This window comes from Phacochoerus africanus, chromosome 5, assembly GCF_016906955.1.
Source record: "Phacochoerus africanus isolate WHEZ1 chromosome 5, ROS_Pafr_v1, whole genome shotgun sequence".
Lineage (NCBI taxonomy): Eukaryota > Metazoa > Chordata > Mammalia > Artiodactyla > Suidae > Phacochoerus > Phacochoerus africanus.
Genome location: NC_062548.1, coordinates 57464599 through 57483343, shown reverse-complemented (window position 1 = coordinate 57483343; position 18745 = coordinate 57464599). Strand labels below are relative to the sequence as shown.

Below are 18745 nucleotides of genomic sequence, written 5' to 3'. Positions count from 1 at the left end.
TTCCATCCTTGACCCATTTTTCCGGACCGGCTACATTCGCCTTGGAAGAAACACCGATCATTCCTCCCCAGCAGGCGCGGAGGTCCTCCTCAAAGGGCGCTCGCCCATGTCTCCCCGACCCCCGCTGAGGCTCGTAGGAAAAGCGCAGCGGTCGGTCTGCAAAGACGCGCCCGGTGCCATGGCTCCGGCTCCGTGCGCAGGCCTGCCCCGCGAGGATGGCGGGCAGGGGACCACAGTGGCGTATTCGCTCCCAAAGCACGGGACGGCGGGGTGGCAGCGGGCTGGGCGTGGGTCGGCACCTGGCCGGGGAGGAAGGTTCCCTGCCATCCCTATTGACAACTTTAACCGGACCTCAGCCGGCAGCTCGGCATCCGCTGGTCTCTCCTCGGGCCAGCTGCGCTCTAGGCACACACCAGCCCCCGCCCTGCGCCGAGTCCCGACCCTGTGCCCCCAGCCGGACCCGGCGGCGCGTTCCCTGGCAGAGGCGGCGGCGGCCTCGGGGCACGGGTGTCTGTGCCGCCCAGGGAAGCAGGGGTCCGAGGGTCCATCTGCCCGTAGGGCGCGCAGGGTGCGTGTCCAAGGGTGGATCGCGGCCAGGGCCCGGCGTGCGGCCAGGAGACACCCGGCCGGCGGCGGCAGCCGGAGCTCAGGGAAGAAGGAGGAGGAGGAGGACCGGGAGGAGGAGGAGGAGTATCGAGAGGAGGCGGGAGGAGGGAGGGGGAGGAGGAAGAGGCGGCGGCGGCTGTCCCCGCCGGCTCTGCGTGCGGAAGAGTTTGCCGCGCGAGCAGCCGGCCTCCCGCAGGAGCCAAGGGACCGGCGGCGGCGGCGGCCCGGGAGTGGCGGCCGCGTAGCTTCGAGAACCGCAGCCGCGGCGGCGGCGGCGGCGGCGGCAGCCAGAGCAGCGCCTCCCGCCGCCGCCCGGGAGGAGCTCGCCGCGCCCGCTCGCCGCCTCGGCTCCCAGCGGCGGTGGCGGGAGGCGCGTCTCCCCGGCCCAGTCCGCGCCCGGCCCCGCGGGGCCGCCCCGGCCCGCTCCGAGGTAAGGGCCGCACCGGGGGACGCGGGGGCCCGGGTGGGAGGGCGTGCGCACTGGGTCTCGGGACTCGGTCACCTCCTCGCCGGCGCGATGGGCGCGCGGGGCCCCCCGGGGGGCGCTCGGCCCCGGGCTGCGCCGCGCCGGGATCGGCGGCGAGAGGAGGTGGGGCCCCACCCCGAGTCCCCGGTCCCCGGTCCCCGCAGCCGGGACGTCGCGTCTTGCGGGACCGCAGCGGCAGCTGGACTGGTGGGTTCCGTGTGCGTCTCGCCGTAGGAGGCAGAGGACAAGACACCCTGAGCCTCAGGATTTGGGGTGCTCATTGAGTACCGTCGGGGTGGGTGGAGGCCGTGCCCAGATAGCAGCCTCGAAGGTCGTCCATTGGCCTCCCTGAGCCCATCGCGCGCCCCACGGAGCATGGGGGTGCCAGGACCCCGGGAGAGTGCGGCGTGCGTGCTGCAGGGCCGAGGTCTCTCTCGGTCCCTAGATCGGAATTGGTTTCGGGCCGGAAGGGGTGCTGAGCCGGCCCCCTGGACGCCTGGAGAGCGCGTAGCCCGGCCCCTTGCGTCGGCCTGCCATCCTGAGCTCCCCAGGTTGGATTGCCAGCGTGTTGTTTTGTTGGGAGGTGTGCCCCCCTCCTCTCCCAGAGCCGAAGAGGGAGGCTTACCTTTGACCTTTCCATGGAGCCGCGCAGGGTGCGGAACTGGGGTGGGGGGTAGGGACCAAATTAAAAACCAACCCGCTCCTCTGCTTGCCACTTCTTAACTGCTCAAGGTAAGAAAGTTTGTTTTCGGCCCTGTGATTCATAAATAATTAGTAACCAGTTTTGTTGATTAAGCAAGATGGAAACCTTAAAAATACACACGCACTTCCAGAAAGTCTAAAGGATCCAAGGGTTGTATCTGCGAGGCTTTAGTTCGGAAAGTTAAAAACCCCAGAGCTCAACAGGTGTTCAGGAGGGGTCCAAGAGGGAAGAGCTCGGCAGGTTTGGTCTTTAGCACCTGATCCTTTGATTCATCAAATTGATCGGCTTGTTTCTTTCCGGTTAAATATTGAGTAGTTATTAAATTAATTAGCAGAGAGGAGCTGATCATTCTAGATCATTTAGGACTCATTTCTTCTTTTCCTTAATAGGAGGGTTTTCCCCGTTTGGACGTTCCAGATAATTAGTTCAAAAAGCAGTTCCTGGCAAGGTTCAGTTCTGTCCATATCTCTGTCTATCAAACACTATCCAACTCAACCCCGGGTCGGTGAATTGACCGACTCATTATGGCCTGCATTAAAACACAGCAAGTTTTAATTGCTCCACCTTAGGAGGCGTCAGTTCAAAATTCAAGGGCAAGTAGCAGCTCTTGCTGCCCTTAAGAGTTCTTAAAGGAAATGTTTGCCGAAAATAACCTCCAAAAGCATTTTAAAATAACTCCCCTATAAATATGATGTTTAAAAGAGCTGTTCAGACTTGGGCCAGTGTTTTGCAAAAGGAAAAAATCTGTTTTATGGTGCAGCTAAACAGGATGGGTAGAGGTATTGGCATCTCTCAGCAGTCTACCTAAAGATTTAGTTAAAAATAAAGTGTGCGCTGTAAAAGCTTTCAATAATTGTCTTCCATCTCACAGAGAGAGGTGGAGTGTGGCTTAGAAGAATTGTAAATATGCTGCTTTTAGCCATTTTCGTCTTGGAAATCGATGCCTCTATTTATTTGCTGATCTGTCCCACTGTGGCAGGTATAGAGTCGGTTTTATTCTCACTGCTCCCCAGAATGACTCTTGTGAAGGCCAGAGAAAGGAATATATTCTGGAGGAAATATGTTATTAATAAAACATCCCCCCCCCAAAGAGTTAGGTATGCCAAGAAACGAGCCAAGTGAGGCTTCACTGATTGCTGTGATGAAAAAAAATACCCTGATATGAGAAGAAAGTGTTTAGATGGCAATGAAAGAAGTCACCTTTCTCTAGAAAACAATTACAATTGTTTTTAGGTCCGTTTGGTTCTTGTAAGAGTTTAGGCCCTTTTTAATGTTTCTGGCTAATTAATAAATTATTAATGAAAATGATAAAATAATAAAGATAGTTATAAATAACCCACCTCGTGGTTAGGCAGTCGAATTCATCTTTTTTTTTTTTTTTTGGAACCATCTTTCTTAACTCTCAATAATCTTTATAGCTGGCTCTCAGCACCGCTACTCGTTTTTGGGTTACAAAGTCAAAATTAATGATTTTTTTTTCAGATTCAAACCATAATGCATTCATATGTTTTTTTTCTCTCACCAGTTTTATATGGTAATTTTTCATAAGTCCTGCTTTTGAGCCTTAAGCATCTAAAGGGCTAAGTCCTTTTCTTTAATTTTTCAAACAAGTATGTATTTTGTTCTTTCCATGAAAAGTCGGTTTTTCCATTGTGATCCGGACCCTGACTGTCCCATGCTGACCCCATGCAGACGGCAGCATCTTTTTCCCAAGAGGAGTCAGACTGTGAGGTGTTGAAAATAACCCAGTACCGCAGTGCTCTTGGTTTTCTTATGCCAGTGGTCTAATTGGCTGCATCAAAGAAGCATCTGAATGAGTTTTGCATTTAAATATTGGAATGATACTCGATGCATTATTTGCTTACAGAAATGTGGATTAGCATGTTCCTGATTTTCATTAAGTTTGTGGCATAGGCATAGTCAGGGACTGTGACACTGAGTCCCCACGACATCTCCTCCCTTTGAGGCCTTGTTCATCATAGATGCTGCATAGGTAGGTGTAGGAAATGAGCTGACTCGTCAATGATGGTTATCCAGAGGTCAGACATAGCTGAATGCTAATGCGGTACTTTGAGTAATTCTAGTTTAAATCTGATGATGATTAATAGCACCTTAGAGCACTAAATAAACACTTAGTACATGTGAACCTATGTTTTAAAGGGAAATTTTTGAATAGCAGTCTTCGTCTCAGGCACTGGTGTTCTCACTGAATTCTTTGAGACTGGGGACCACTTGGCATTTTAAGGAAAGTAATCTCTAGGTCAAGTTCCCCCAGAGATCACTTGAGCTTCCATGGGTCATAAGACAATGTGTGGTTTCCATTTGATGGTTTGGAATAGAAGAGAGTTTATCTTCTAAATTGGTATATAAAAAAAAATAACAGTGTTTGAAAAAGGCGGAGGGTGCAGAATGTTTGGTCTCAAACTTTACAGTGTGTGGCATTGACTGGGGCCCTTGCGAAGTGCAGGTGCTCTCTGGGCAGGTCTGGGTCGGGGTCTGGATTCTGCATGTCTTACCAGCTCCCAGAGGCTCTGCATGCTGTGCTACGCAAGTGAAGTTATGGAATATTCTTAAGTCAGCCTGTATTTACCTAGCATCTACTGCATAGTAGGCCACATGATAGACAAAGAAAGAACATGAGTCCTTTTTGCCCTCGAGGAGCTGACAAGATGGAGCAGGGAGGTTCTAGGCCGAAGTGAAGCCCTAGGACACCTCTCTTCAGCGAGGGGGCCATAGAGGGACCCAAGAAAGGGGATTTTCTGGTAGGGCTCCCATGTTGCTGACCTTGACTTCTGGTGTTCTTTGAATGGAAACCTTTGTGACATGGCAGGAAGTAATGTGGAGACAGACTTGGGGTAGCCTCCTTGCTCAGCGACTGTATGACTTGGAGCATCTTTTTAACCTCGCTGAGCCTCAGTGTCCTGGTTGGAAAAATGGTAGAAATCATGCTTTACCTCCCCAAGTTGGTAGGATGACCAGGGAAGGCATCGTGTCAGGCCCACCAAAAGGGATGGCTTTTATGACTGTTGATGGGAGAGAGGGGGCTGGTAGGCGAGGAGGAAGAAGAGGTTCCTAAAAGTATTTTGGCATGTTGATCACCAATTAGACATTCAATTTGGTTAATCAACAAACCCAAGGCTGGCCTTGGAGAACCCAGCCTGGGACTAAAGGGCGGGCAGCTGTGCAAGTTAATCAGCAGCAAAATGGAATTATCGGAAGCACCACGTCTCCACGCTTCTCCTGCAGCGCCCTGGCTTCTGGTGAGCCCCGGTGATCCATGCCCTTCGAGCAAAATATTTACTGAGGCCGTTCATGGTACAGACACTATAGGTTCTGTCGATCAAGACCAACTGGTGATTGTTGCAATCAGGCACGCCCTGCAAATCGGTTTCAGAGGGAAGGGCATTGATGCATCCCTGGCTGGGCACTTTTAAGGGGCAGGGCCATCTATCAGTCCTCTGCACTTAAGCGTGAGTTACCTGAAGGCGTTGCTGAGCCGGAATTCACCCCCTGGCTCCCACCCTGGCCGTTCTATACTTCATGATCTGAGATGATTGCTTCCTCTCCTGCCGTCTGGGAAAGACGGCTAGTCTGAGGCATTGGTCTCCTTTATCCTGCTTTTAGGAGGACCAATCTGGGTGGCTCTCGAAGTGCTTCAGCCCACATTTCTCTAATATGTACGTTTTAGAGTGTCACTTATGATTTGCAAAGGAGATTTCTCTGTTACCGCTCCTACTCGTTGCCCCGCTGCCAAAATAAACCTTGAAAACCAAGTTCAAGAGATGGCAACAGCCCTGTGACCCTGCGAGGGAAGGGCAAGTGATTGGAGCCAAAGCTGGGGCGGGGGTGATGTGTGTGGAGGGGGAGGGGAAGGGGGGCAGGGGGCATCTGAGCAGAGGCGGTGGTGCCAGAGGGTAGGAGGTGGGCACCAGGGTCTGGACTTGGTGGACTTTGTTGCTCTGCTGAAGGCCATGGAGCATTATGTCCCAGGTCGCTGAAAATCATCCCGGCTTCCAGTGAACACAAGCCCTCCTCAAGGAAGGCAGATGACAGAGCAGAACTGCGGGAGCAGTCCAGCCTGTTCTAAACAAAACTGGCACTGCACAATTTCATGAGGTTATATCTGTGCCCCTTGAAAATCAAAGTATTGAGAACCGGAGAATATTGTAAAAGTTATTCTTTTACTGTTATAAAAACATACTTGCTTTGGGGCCAATAGAAAAGATTGAGGAAGATGAAGGTTACCCCTAATCTTGAGGTGTATTTCCTTTCAGTCCTTTTTCTTTGCATTAAAATTTTTCATGTTAGATTTAAAAAAATAATATAATCTTATAAAATTTTCAAATAATCCAGAACCACTTCTAGTAAAAAGAAAAAGATCCCTTTCACCGTCTAGTCCTCCCTAAGAGTCACCCCCTTTTTTCTGCTTGGTAGAAACCCGATTTTGGTCAGGAGTCTACCCTCCTCCAGGAGTCTCGGAGTAAATCCTGATTGGCCAAGCAACCCTGGTGGGCCTGCTCTCCTTGCCAGCAGTTGGCTAGGGATGAGCATGTGGACCTTGTCCTGGCCAATCAAACACGAGGGTGGGTTACTGGGCGGTTTCTCTAGCCCTTAAAAAGAGGGGAAGAAGCAGGAAAAGCTTTTCTTCTCCTGGACACAATGCTTCTAAGTGGGGCAGGCTTCAGCCACCAGGGCAGACTGGGCCAGGTCTCAGCTGACATGCCAAAGAATGCAGAGGTGAAGAATGGGGCCTCCACTGTGCCCTTGACCTTCGAAAAAAGGTCAGGAATCAAGAGGCGTCTCTGATTTGAGATGTTTGGGAGATCCTGAAACCTTCCTGACCACTTAAAGCAGGTCAAGTTTGTCCTTTGTTAGTTGTAGCCCAAAGCATCCTAATCTACTAGTCATTTTTGGAGCATTTATGTGTAAGACCCATGTATATACATTTTCTTTTTAACCAAACAGAACTCCTCTTACGCATTTTACTTAGTGCACTCTTTCTGTGTGGTATGAGATTCCCCCCCCCTTCTTTTTATTGGTCATTTCTTAGATCTAATTTATTCTTTTTAAAGGTTACATAGTAATATTCAGGGGTATGGCTGACACATAATTTAGTTAACCCTTTCCCTGTGGTTAACTATTTATTGTGCTGTTTCTACTCCTTGAATGTCAGTGTTTGTACTAACTTCCTGATCTGTATATCTTCAGGTACATTTCAGATTTTTCTCAGGTAGGGATTTCTAGGGGAGGATTTCTGGGTAAAGGGGCAAAACTTTTTGAAAGATTGATAGATTCTGCCACATGGGGGCTAAAAGAGCTTCCCACTTGCATGTGTAAGGATGCTGTGTATCCACGTCTTTTTTTTTTTTTTGTCTTTTTGCCTTTTCTAGGGCCGCACCCACTGGCATATGGAGGTTCCCAGACTAGAGGTCTAATTGGAGCTGCAGCCACCGGCCTACGCCAGAGCCACAGCAACGCCAGATCTGAGCTGAGTCTGCGACCTACGCCACAGTTCACGGCAATGCCTGGATCCTTAACCCACTGAGCGAGGCCAGGGATCAAACCCGCAACCTCATGGTTCCTGGTCAGATTTGTTTCCACGTCTTAACCAAACTCCATTAAATATTCCGTGTAAACGTAATTTTAACGGCTATGTAATAGTCCATGACAATTTGTTTTGGAGTGTTTCAGTAGTTTGTGAGGACACACAAGAAGAATGAATATTTGAAACTGAGGCCCTCCATGAAAACTAAGTAGGCATGATCAACCTTGTAGTAATCTCAAAAGAATCCTGAAATGCTGTTGGGGGCACACCCCTCCAGTGATCTGTTTCCAGGAGAACAGCCTTCCAGACCCTCCCCAATCCTATCACGTGGTGAGCTGCCAAGGAATTTCTAAGAAGCTGTGTTGTTTCTGGGATCTGCAGAATTTTGACTCTGACAGACATTCGTTCTCTCCATATATACAGGAGTCAGTTAAACAAAGACTTCATGGACTGCATGAAAGCATAGCTGAAATGTGAGTTTGTAGTATTCTGGAGATTTTCCAATGCTGCTAGAGAAGACAGAAAAGCAAATGGGATGGGTGAAACTCATAACACTCACATTTTTTTTTTCTCTTTAATCTAGAGAAGAAAATCTAATGTTTCAAGGAAATTCCCAGGGACAGGCTGATTTTACTTCCAGTTTGGGCCTCAGCACTAGTCCTTCTCATGGTGGGTCTGACAGTCCTTGTGAGGTCGTTTCACTAATAGGCCATATCAGTGAGATTTGGATTCGTCTTTAGTGCTATCCAGAAAATTCCAGTATTTTTTCAGTTTCAGGACGAGACAGCTTTGATTTGCCACTCTTCTGTTTTGCAAGGTTAAGGCCTTTTTAGACATTGGCCGCCTGATAGGTGTACATGGTGAATGGTTGGTCAGCCTGCCCCTGTGGGCAGAATGGGGGAGGGTTTAGACATTGCCTCGCAGCCAAGAAATTTTTGTGCGGAGGTGGATTGAAGTGAGGACAGAAAAGAGCCCATCAGGCTGTTTCATTGATCCAGCAAGTCATAGATTTGCCACATCAATCCTTCCGTTTGTACCGCTACCAGAGACACGGCCCCTGGTAAGCATCATTGGTTACTACGTAAGATGCCTGTTGCCCTGAGGATCATGTTTTGTTTGTTTTGTCTTTTTAGGGCCAAACCTGCAGCACATGAAAGTTTCCAGGCCAGGGGTCGAATCAGAACTGCAGCTACCAGCCTATACTATGGCCATAGCAACACTGGAGCTGAGCTGTGTCTGTAACTTACACCACAGCTCACGGCAACACCAGATCCTTAACCCACTGAGTGAGGCCAGGGATCGAACCTTTGTCCTCATGGATCCTGGTTGGGTTTGTTACCGCTGAGCCACGACAGGAACTGCGATTGTGTGTTCTGATAAAACGACAAGGAAAACTTTCAAGTGTCCATGTTGGTGTGTGTTTGTGGTGGGGGTGGAATGTTGCCAAGAACAATTGCTATGGAGCTCTGGACAATCAGTCCCTCTGAAGGCCCAAGACAGAGGTGGCTCTTGGCCTGGATAAGCTTTCTGAATGGCCAGGGAGGATTTTATTTCTGTGGCATCTCTCCCCTCCCCCTTTCCAGCAATGGTCAAGAAATGCATTCATGGCAAATTTGCATGGCAGTTTTGGAAAAGGTTTTATGAGCTCTCCAGTTAGAGAATTTTCTTCCGTTTCCAATCATATGTAGCCCTTGGCTGAGAATAATCTCTTGGATTTATGGCTCGAGACAAACTGATTTCATTTGAAGTATGAGAGTTTCTGATTTTTGAGCCGCTTCTGGGACTTCCCTGAAGTGGGATTGACTCTTGGCCTCTGTCTCTCAGCTCGGATCCTGGAAACACTTGTGACCTGCCACACTCCCTGTTGGGGACTCTGTAACTCACTCCCACATACCAGGCTTGCCAACAGGGGGAGGCGGCTCAGAAAAAAACCCCTTTGACTGTCTCCTTTCCCTTTCATTGGATCTAGAAAGGCTCCACTTTGGGGGATTGTGTCTGGGGACCCATAGGACCCCTCGATTTTAGAGTTAAACAGAGGTGGCCTTGATGAACCCAGACCCCTCCCCTGCATCACACATCTCAGTCCTGCCTTCTCCACCAGCTTTTGTGTCCAGCTTTCTCCTTCCTGGACATCATTCACTGCTCAGCAGGCTGACCCTTAGCTGCCAAAGCCCTGAGTCCTTTGCTTGCTCCGAGTGAGTAACAGGATGCTCCCTGGTGGGGCTGCAGCCTCCAATCACTAACAGTTCGGTTTGGACACAGTGGCCTGAATCACTGCCCTGGCCCATGTATGTGTCATTCTCATAAGCAAAGCCTGGGCTCGGGCAAGCCCCCTGCACCCCACGTCTCATGCCGGGCCAGCAGGTGGACATCATTGGGTTCCTGGCTGCCAAAATATGACCCGTTCAGCTATGTCCAAGGAAGCCATCACTGGGCTTTCTGTACAGGGCCCTCTAGCAACTCAGCTTGCCTCCCCATCCCCCACCGGTGGCAGCTCATCCCTCATCATCCTCCCAGGTGTGCAAGCACTTCCCTGAGAGAATTTTCTGGCTGCATCTGTCCTGGCAGGTGCTCCTCCTCCTCGGCCAGGGCCTTTGCCTCAGCTGCATGGTGCCAGGGCCACTGTCCCCCATACCTTGCAGAGACACCCACATCAGGTGGCCAGGTGCCCAGCCCAGCTCATGCCCAATTTATTTGGCCCTGTGCTGTTGGGTGCTCATGCCATGCGAATAGTCTGTTTCTACTCTCTCTTACCTCCTGGTGTTAGACTGTTGCCATTCATCAGTTTGCGGGGCTTGGCGCCTTAGGCAAAGACCTGAGAAATTGTGGGGGTGCCTGCATCTTAGATGGAAAAGCAGTCCCTGTGTGTGCCCCGTTTCTCTGAAGCTGTGCTGTGCTTGCAGGAGTTAGCTGTTCAGAGTGGTCAGCTGTCTGACCACCGCTTTATGGACAACCCCCGACGCCCCGGTTTCCGTCTTGCTATGTGTCTAATCTGTTATTGACCAGCAGAGTCTCATCCCCTGAGTCATGGGGTGGTGTCATTAGGATGAAATCACTTGAGGCTATATGTGTGTTTTCCAGCCACTCAATTGGCAGCTTATGTCTGTTGCAACCTGTTTTTATGAAATACCTATAGACGCCCCCAGCCTCTTCCTCCTGTGTGGCAGCATTGACCTATGACCTGATTTTATTTCATGTTATTTTTGGCTGCACTTGCGGCATATGGAAGTTCCTGGGCTAGGGGTCGAATCCAAGCTACAGCTGCAGGCTGATGCCACAGCCATGGCAAGATCAGATCCAAGCCCCATCTGTGACCTACCCTGCAGCTTGCAGCAATGCCGGATCCTTAACCCACTGAGCAAGGCCAGGGATTGAACCGGCATCCTCACAGAGTCAGGGTCAGGTTCTTAACCCACTGAGCCACAATGGGAGCTCCTCAGCAGCATTTTTAAGTGACTTGGTGAAGATAGATTGTGGCCCACAGCAGAAAGCCTTGATACCCAGTCTCTTCATCTATAACAGGGAAGTATTGATCCTGAAGGGGAAAATCAAGAGGAGAGGATGTTTGTGAAAGTGTTCCACAGAAATGTAGTACTGTTCTGATTACTTGCTGCTGTGACCAGCTTGTCACTCAAACTCCCCCCACGCCCAGCTGGGTCCACGCCAGCCTCTAAGTGATTGCTTCTTGAATAAAGTCCTTGGCTTTTTTCACACAAGCTACATGCTAGCAATTAAAAACACCATACAGGCCAGAGTTCTCTTGAAAGCTAAAGTCACGGGGAAAAGTGCCATCCTTCAGCTATAGAAGCCAAACACTTAGAACGTCTTGGTGGTTGCTGGGGTTACAGTTTGCTTTTGAGAGCTTTTGCCATTTCTAAGAACCCAGTGGCCCGATGACCTCTGGTATCTGAAAATTCAGTGTAAATCAAAGAGACCCAGTGTGTGTATTCCCATGGATTTGAAGATTTTATGGGATGTGTGGGCCATTTCGTCGTGATAAATGGGGATATGTGCTGTTTCTCTGATGCTTGGTTTTTTTCCTAAAAAGGACTGGTCTGCAGCATTGGGGCTGAGCTCGGACCACCCTGGACTTCCCATCTGTGTCAGAATTGCCTGCCGAGCAAGGAGCACTTGAGTTTCAGTGGAAGCAGGAATTTAGTCTTTGTATTGGACAGACATGTGCACACTGGTTAATAAATTGGTTTTGAGATGGAAGTAAAGGACCTACAATGGATTGGATGTCTGGCTCTCCCCCTCCACCACCCCCTCCCCAAATTCATATGTCAAAATTCTAATCCCAGTGTGGTGGAATTTGGAGGTGGGGCTTTGGGAGTTAATTAGGTCAGGAGGAAGGCTGCAGCTGGAACTGCCAGCTTCACCCCAGGGTGTCTTATCTTTCCCTGTGTGTCACCCACAATCCAACAGAAAGATAAGGGAGTGAGAGCCTGGGGCTGCCTGGAACAGGGAGGAACAAGCCCAGGCAGGACACAGATCATCCACTTTCACTTCTGGAAGCCACTCACTCTTGCAGCCGCTGATATCCACTTCCTTCCGGATAAACAGAGTAAAAGCACCAAACCCCATTACGTCTGTGACGCAGGATGAAATTCCTCTTTATTTTAACAACATCCTCAAGCACGTCTCAAGTCTGGGGGGGTGAGGTCGGTGTCTTTCATCCTTTAAGTTTGTCACCCGCATGACTTGGGCTTCTCTTTATCATGTTTCCTTAATAAATTAGGCAAGGGCTCAGGACTGTGTTCCACTGTCCTTGTCACATTAGCACCCTTGATTCGGCAGCTGTCTCTGCAGGGAAGCACTGTTTTATCCCCATTTTATGCACAAGTCACTGAGGCTCAGAGAAGGTAAGAGACCAGCAGGTGGACGTTCAGAGCAGGAGCCTGAGTGCAACCTTTTCAAGGACCAAAAATAGAACAGCTGGATTTTTATTGACTTTTTCTGAAATGCCACTTCCGAGAAGCTAGGATGTGGATAAAACGAATTAAGCATCTTAGACGTGGCTTTTTCAGGTTTTCTTGAGTTCGAGGTTATCCTGCGGCTGCTGGGGTAGAAAACAACTCCAATTTTGGGATCTGTCGTCAAGGTGGCTGTTAGGAGAAGGAGGCTGTGTGTGAAAGGGCACGAAAGCAGAAGGCTGGCAGGAAACTCTTTTTTAGGGCAAAATCATTATTCTTTTCCTTGCCATCTTTTGGAAGCTAACCTGCTTTTCAAGATGGTTTCGTTTGCTGGGATAAGGACCTGTTAAATCAGGACACGCCTTATGTGTCTCCTGGTTTTGTCTGGAATCAGGTACAGCTTTCTTTGGCTGAGCGTAACAGAGGAGTCAGTACGGAAAGGGAGGGGCCCCGTGGTACCAGGTTTGCAAAAACCCTGAGTCTCATCAGCCTGGACCTAGAAAACCAGCAGCTGCCTTCTTTCTGCTGGAGCCTCCTGGAAGTTACCAGGGTTAACTTGAAGTCGGCCCTTCTTCCCACACCTCCCACCGCCCGCCCCTGGGGGGGGGGTGCGGGCACACACACAAGCAGGCATCTCAGGCTCAGTGGATATAAAGGAGATAGAGGCAGGCAAGGCCTTAAAGGCTTCTTTGAGTAACAGGCTTCTTTAAGTCATTGCTCCTAGTTGCACTCCAGTGCAGGTATCTGTAAAGACATCCGCTTAATTTATGAAGAGCAGTTCAGAAAACCCCAAGCCCACCTCTCTCCACCAGCTCTGGGTGGCCCTGGGAAGAGGGGAGCACTAGGGGCCCTGTCAGATCAGTTCTGTCCTTGCCTGGCCCTCCTGTCCCCACCATTTATGGAAACAGAGGCAAAACCCCAAAACAAACATCAGGAAGAGAATTTGGTCTGTCCTAGGATTGCCACACATGGGCACAAATTTGTTCCAGCCCCTTTGCTCAGATGTGTACCACACCCATTCAGGAGAGCACCTTCCCAGAATGACTGCTACCCTGACCCCAGAAATTCCCCCTCCCCCCCCCCTTAAAAACTTCTACCTGAGTTATTCTGGGATGTATATCATTTCAGAGTGTTCTAAAAACAAACCGATTTCGGAAGGTGTTTCTGTGATGGCAAGTTAAGCTTGTGCCTAGGACAGTGGTGATGGGGAAGGTGGGGTTGGGATTACTTCCTGTTGGGGCCAACCGTGACCTAATAGGGCCAGGAGATAATTAAGATTCAAGGGGATACTGAGTTCCAGTTAAGCAAAGGATAGGCTATACCAGGTAAATTCCCTTGTTCATCAGTTCCCCACATAGAATTTGGGGCATCTTGGTTTCAGTGTTCACCTGCTTCTTTCATGTTTTCCTGCTGCCCTTTGCTCCTATCATGAAGGCGAGCCCAGCACACCACCTCGCCTCTGCCCCAGGCATAGTGTCGGGGAAATAGAGTTTGGAAGGAAGGGTTCACCCCAGCCTTCTCAGAAGAGGAAAAGTTTGGTCTGAAATACGACAAAAACTTTGGAGAGGACCTGAGATGAGGTCTGTAAATTGTGATGTGTGATGCTTCTCTTCCCTGGGGCAGATTTTTTTACAATCCAGAAATAAAACCAAGAATCCCTTGGAGCCCTTTAGGGGAAGCCTACCTGGTGGCAGCCCCTGCATGGCTATTTCCAGGAAAGTATGGCGCTTCCACATACCTGTGTCCTTCCGAGGTGTGTTCTTACCCTTCCAGAATTAATTAATGTTCGAGGGCAAGCCTAGCATTCCAGGGAGGTTTTTTACAACCGGAGAAGCTGGAATTCACTTGAGTTCTGGCAGAATGAGAGAATTTATCCACCTAACCTGAGGGCCAGAATAGATCTATTTTGTCTATTGTCTTCAAGTTAGATTATAAAATACCGTATTTATCCTATAAGCCTAACCTCTCTGTTAGACCGAGCCACAGATTGCCATTTTTTAAGACAAACAGTTTACAGGTTACTTCGGCCAGTTCCTCTTTCGGTAAGTATCCAGAAACTTCTGGGAAACATCTGGGGTTTGCATCCAAACTGAGTGAAGATCAGCTGAGTTTTCTTCAAATGGGTCTTTTTCACCTCTTTAAGTGGAAGTGGAGAAGAATTGGGCATGTGTAGAAAAGATGGTGTGGAGGAGCCCTGTTGTCCTTGACTGGGATTCTTGTGGCAGTGTCCCTGTGGGGGGGGTGTCTCTAAAGAGGAGAGCGAGGGGTGAGGAATAGGGCGGGAAGAAGCCCCCGAGGTCAGGCCACCAGAACCATCATTTCACAGATGGGAAACTGAGGCAGGCACTGAGCCATGGTTGACTCCAGCATGGAAGCAGATCTCAGCCCCCTGTCCTGAAGTCCCTGTCTACCTCCCATCACCTCCCTCCCTTTTCTGGCCCACCTGCCTTTCAGTGTTGATCACTTTACAAACAGGGACAAATTATAGCTGAGAAGGAAAAGTTGGGGAGTTCCCGTTGTGGCATAGCAAAAATGAATCCGACTAGGATTCATGAGGGATACGGGTTCAATTCCTGGCCTCGCTCAGTGGGTTAAGGATCCAGTGTTGCTGTGAGATGTGGTGTAGGTCCAAGATGTATCTTGGATCCCACATTGCTGTGGCTGTGGTACAGGCTGGCAGCTGCAAATCTGATTCGGCCCCTAGCCTGGGAACCTCCATATACCACAAGTGAGGCCCTAAAAAGCAAAAGAGAAGAAAAGGCAGTTAGGGCTTATCAAATCCCCTGATTGTCACCATTGGTTTAGCTTATTTTTATGATTCCCACAGTTGGCTGAATAACAATAACCATTTTGAACTTGCTTGCTGTGATTGCATGCACTCATTTAATTTCTTTTTCTTGATGGTGAATTTGCCCGGTGGGTTAAGATGGAGAGGGCAGTGGCCCCAGAGCCCCGGACTAGCCCTCTGTAGCCATGGGCAAGTCTGTTACTTCTCTACATCTTCTGAGGAATTGGGAATAAAAAGGGCCCATGTTCCGACAGGAAGACGATCTTTGAACAGCAGTTAAGATGGCTGTTGAATGTTTAAATAACATTTTTTTCCTGCTTGATGGAACCCAGGATTAAAAACTGCATTGTTAGTTGATGCAAAGCATGTCACGGCAGACTGTTCTCATCTATATCCAGGGAGTCTCTATTTTGATATTTTACATGAAAAACAGATGTTAATGGCATTATTCTGTTCACCTCTCCAGACCCCCCAGACCTTTGCCCAGGCTGTTCACCCTGCCTGGAACACATTTTCTGCCTTCATCTCCTCCTATTCAGCCTTTTAGACTCCAGCTCTGGCCTCCGTGGTCCCTCCCTAAGGGTCTAATGTCTGTCCCCTGGGGTCTTCCAGGACCCCTTGTGTGTCTTTGTTCATGGCGGTATCTGGATTTTACAGTTGGGAAGTTACCAGCTTCTGGGGCTGTCTGCCCACTAGGCTGTAGGTCCCCTGGAGTAGAGACCACACGTTCTCTTTGTCCACCAGGAGCTGCTGTGTAGTGACCCCTCCATCTGTGTTTATTGACCAGAACGGAAGGATAGGAAACCTCTGTTCATTGGAACTGGGACCCACCTTTCGAAAGTTGCATCATTCAGTTTTTTTAGGCCCTTGAGATGGTGTGTTGTGTTCAGTGCGCTATTCAGCCCAGGGCTAATCCACTGGGGCTCACAGACCCTGGTTCCTGAAAACACAGCAAAGAACCTTCTAGTGGCCTCTTCCTACCCTAGGCAATCTTGCCTCTCGTGCCTCGATCCTTGTCTTCAGCCTTTCCAGCCTGATGTCCCTGAGGCTTTAGGGTCCAGAACCTGGAATCCCAGGTTTGATATCTCCAAGAACATCAAGTGTCCATGAAATCACATGTCCCATTGCAGTGGCGTGAGGACACTGCAGACCACCTCTGCCAGAGAAGGTCACAGAGGCTTCGTGACAATAGCACATGACAAGTGGCAATCTGATTCTGTCTTATGTAAAACATGGACAAGTGAGTGGAATGATTTCACTGTCAGACAGAGGCATGATGAGGTGATGGGATGTAGTGCTTACACGCCAGGGGGTTGGCATGTAGGCAGCCTGGGTTTAGATCCAGCTCTTCTCCTGACCAGCTCTGCAACCCAGGCAAGCTGAGTAAACTGAGTACCTCTGTTTCTTGCTCTGTTTCATAGGGAAATGGTAGTGCCTACTTCCTGCTGTTGTTCTGAGGATTAACTGAGATAATACATGCAAAGCCTCTAGGACTGTGCTAGCATGTAGAGACCAAGCTGTGCCATTGCTTGTCACGACTTGGTTCTCTACTGTGAGGGTGTATGCTCGGGCCAATTATACCTACGAATGTTTTTTCAAAACATTTATTGGAGTATAGTTGGCTTAGAGTGCTGTGTTAGTTTCAGGTATATAGCAAAGTGAATCAGCTATACATTTTATTGGAGTTCCTATTGTGGCTCAGCAGGTTACGAACCCGACTAGTATCCGTGAGGATGAGGGTTCGATCCCTGGCCTCGCTCAGTGGGTTAAGGATCTGGTGTTGCCCTGAGCTGCAGTGTAGATTGCAGATGCGGCTCAGATACTGCTTTGCTGTGGCTGTGGTGTAGGCTGGCAGCTGTAGCTCCGATTCAACCCTTAGCCTGGGGTATAGCCAGGTATAGCCTTAAAAAAATTATACATTTTATTTATATATATATATACACACACACACACACACATTTTTTTTCAGATTCTTTTCCCATATAGGCTATCAAAACTTTTGGAAGAATATTAAAAGTTTGGAAAAAGCAATAAGCATAACCATGACCTGCATGGCTGGGGCTGGGATTACTGTAGGGGACAGACCAGACCAGTGACCAGTTGTTGTGACCATTGAATGAGGGTTAGAACAGTCAGTAGCCCGACTGACTCTGCAGAATTCTATCTACACCTCCCCCCCACACACACACTCACACCCACACCCACACCGTTAAGCCCTCAGGTGCCAGGAAGACTGGAGTTGCTGTCTTCTTAGATATTTATGTGTCCACTGTCCAAAAGGATAAAGCCCAGACCTTGGAAACATTTCAAGATCATAAAATCCAGGCCCAGGAGACTCTGTGACTCCTGAAGATATTTTATTTATATTCCAAAAGGTCAAGGTAAGAACCCAGGGTCCTTTCCCCTCCCATCTTAAAGGAGCAAAGGTTTCTCTCCATCTTTTCTAGACATGGAAAAAAGCACTTCCTTTTCTCCTACAGTTCCCGCAGCTCTGGGATGTATCTGCCCCCGTAGAAAGTCCTCATTTGGAAATTCCTCTCCTGGCTTACTGGGTTAAGAACCTGACACAGTGGCCATGAGGATGTGGGTTTGATTCCTGGCCTCGATTAGTGGGTTAAGGATCTGGCATTGCCATGAGCTGTGTGTAGGTCACAGATGCGGCTTGGATCTGGTGTTGCTGTGGCTGTGGTGTCGGCCGGCAGCTGTAACTCTGATTCAACCCCTAGCCTGGGAGCCTCCATATGCCGCAGGTCAGGGGGTGAAAAAAAAAAGAATGTCCATCAGCTCTCATCATCTCGCCCAGGAGTCTGGGTCTGGGAGCCGACTCTGCAGGGTCTGTGGCTGTGGTATGGGTGCGTGTATCCGCAGAGAGCACCTTCCCCAACCGCTGCCTTGGGATTCTGCCGTGTCCACGTATCTAAAGCACATAACTGGAAGTGGGCGACATCTCAGAGCCTGCACGTTTTGATGAACCGGTCCATACACTGGGCTCTTTGCTGGTCCAGAGAATCCCGGGTCTCTGTGTGTGGATCAGGTCTGAGGACCGAGGAAGCACAGGACAAGGGGTGTGTCAGCAGGACTGAGTGACTTCAGACAACCTCACTGGCATTCCTTCTTTTACCAAAGAGACCCTGTGCATCACTAAGCGGCCAATTGTAGCTGGATTCTTTTACAGTAAAATGTAGTTCTAATGCAGTGCCTCTGTCCACGCTGTTCCTGAAAGGAGTGAAAAAAATGCTGGCGTCTCCCGGTGTTTCCACTTTTGATCTGTCTCATCTGGGAATTTAATACATTTTCTGATCAAAGTCCAAAGTCTCTGCTTTGCTCCAGCTTTAATCTTTGGCTATAAAGTCTCCCTTCTGTTACACACACACACACACACACACACACACACACACACACACACACACACACACACACACACAAATCAGTTTACAGCCAAACAGCAGTTTCGTTTGGGGGACTGGAGGGGTGAGTAGGGAATACATATCTAGATAAAGGGGTAATCAATGCCTTCACTATGGGAAGGTAGTTTGGACAGTTCAGGTAAACGTTAACCATTTTTCATGTAAGTGTTCAGTATGTTTGAGATCTTTAATTCTATACACTGAATTTTGTTCATTGTTGAAATGGCCCTAAGCCGTATTTTTCTGTTATTTTAAAAAATATTTATGTTGGGAAAAAGACAGAAAATAATTTAAATTCAAATATTTCTCAAACTCCA

At 49.1% G+C, this 18745-nt stretch overlaps 1 protein-coding gene across 3 annotated transcripts in view; it reads left to right on the top strand.

Annotated features, from left to right (window-relative positions):
• The first annotated feature begins 775 nt into the window (after positions 1-775).
• Positions 776-18745, top strand: part of NPAS2 (neuronal PAS domain protein 2) — a 189325-nt gene continuing 171355 nt past the window's right edge. The window contains exon 1 of one of the 3 annotated variants that reach the window (XM_047781420.1): positions 776-1036. The gene's annotated coding sequence lies outside the window, so the exon portion shown is untranslated. Of the gene's footprint in view, positions 1037-1349; positions 1805-18745 lie in introns of those variants that run through there. The other 2 variants (XM_047781417.1, XM_047781418.1) reach the window with 2 other exon arrangements.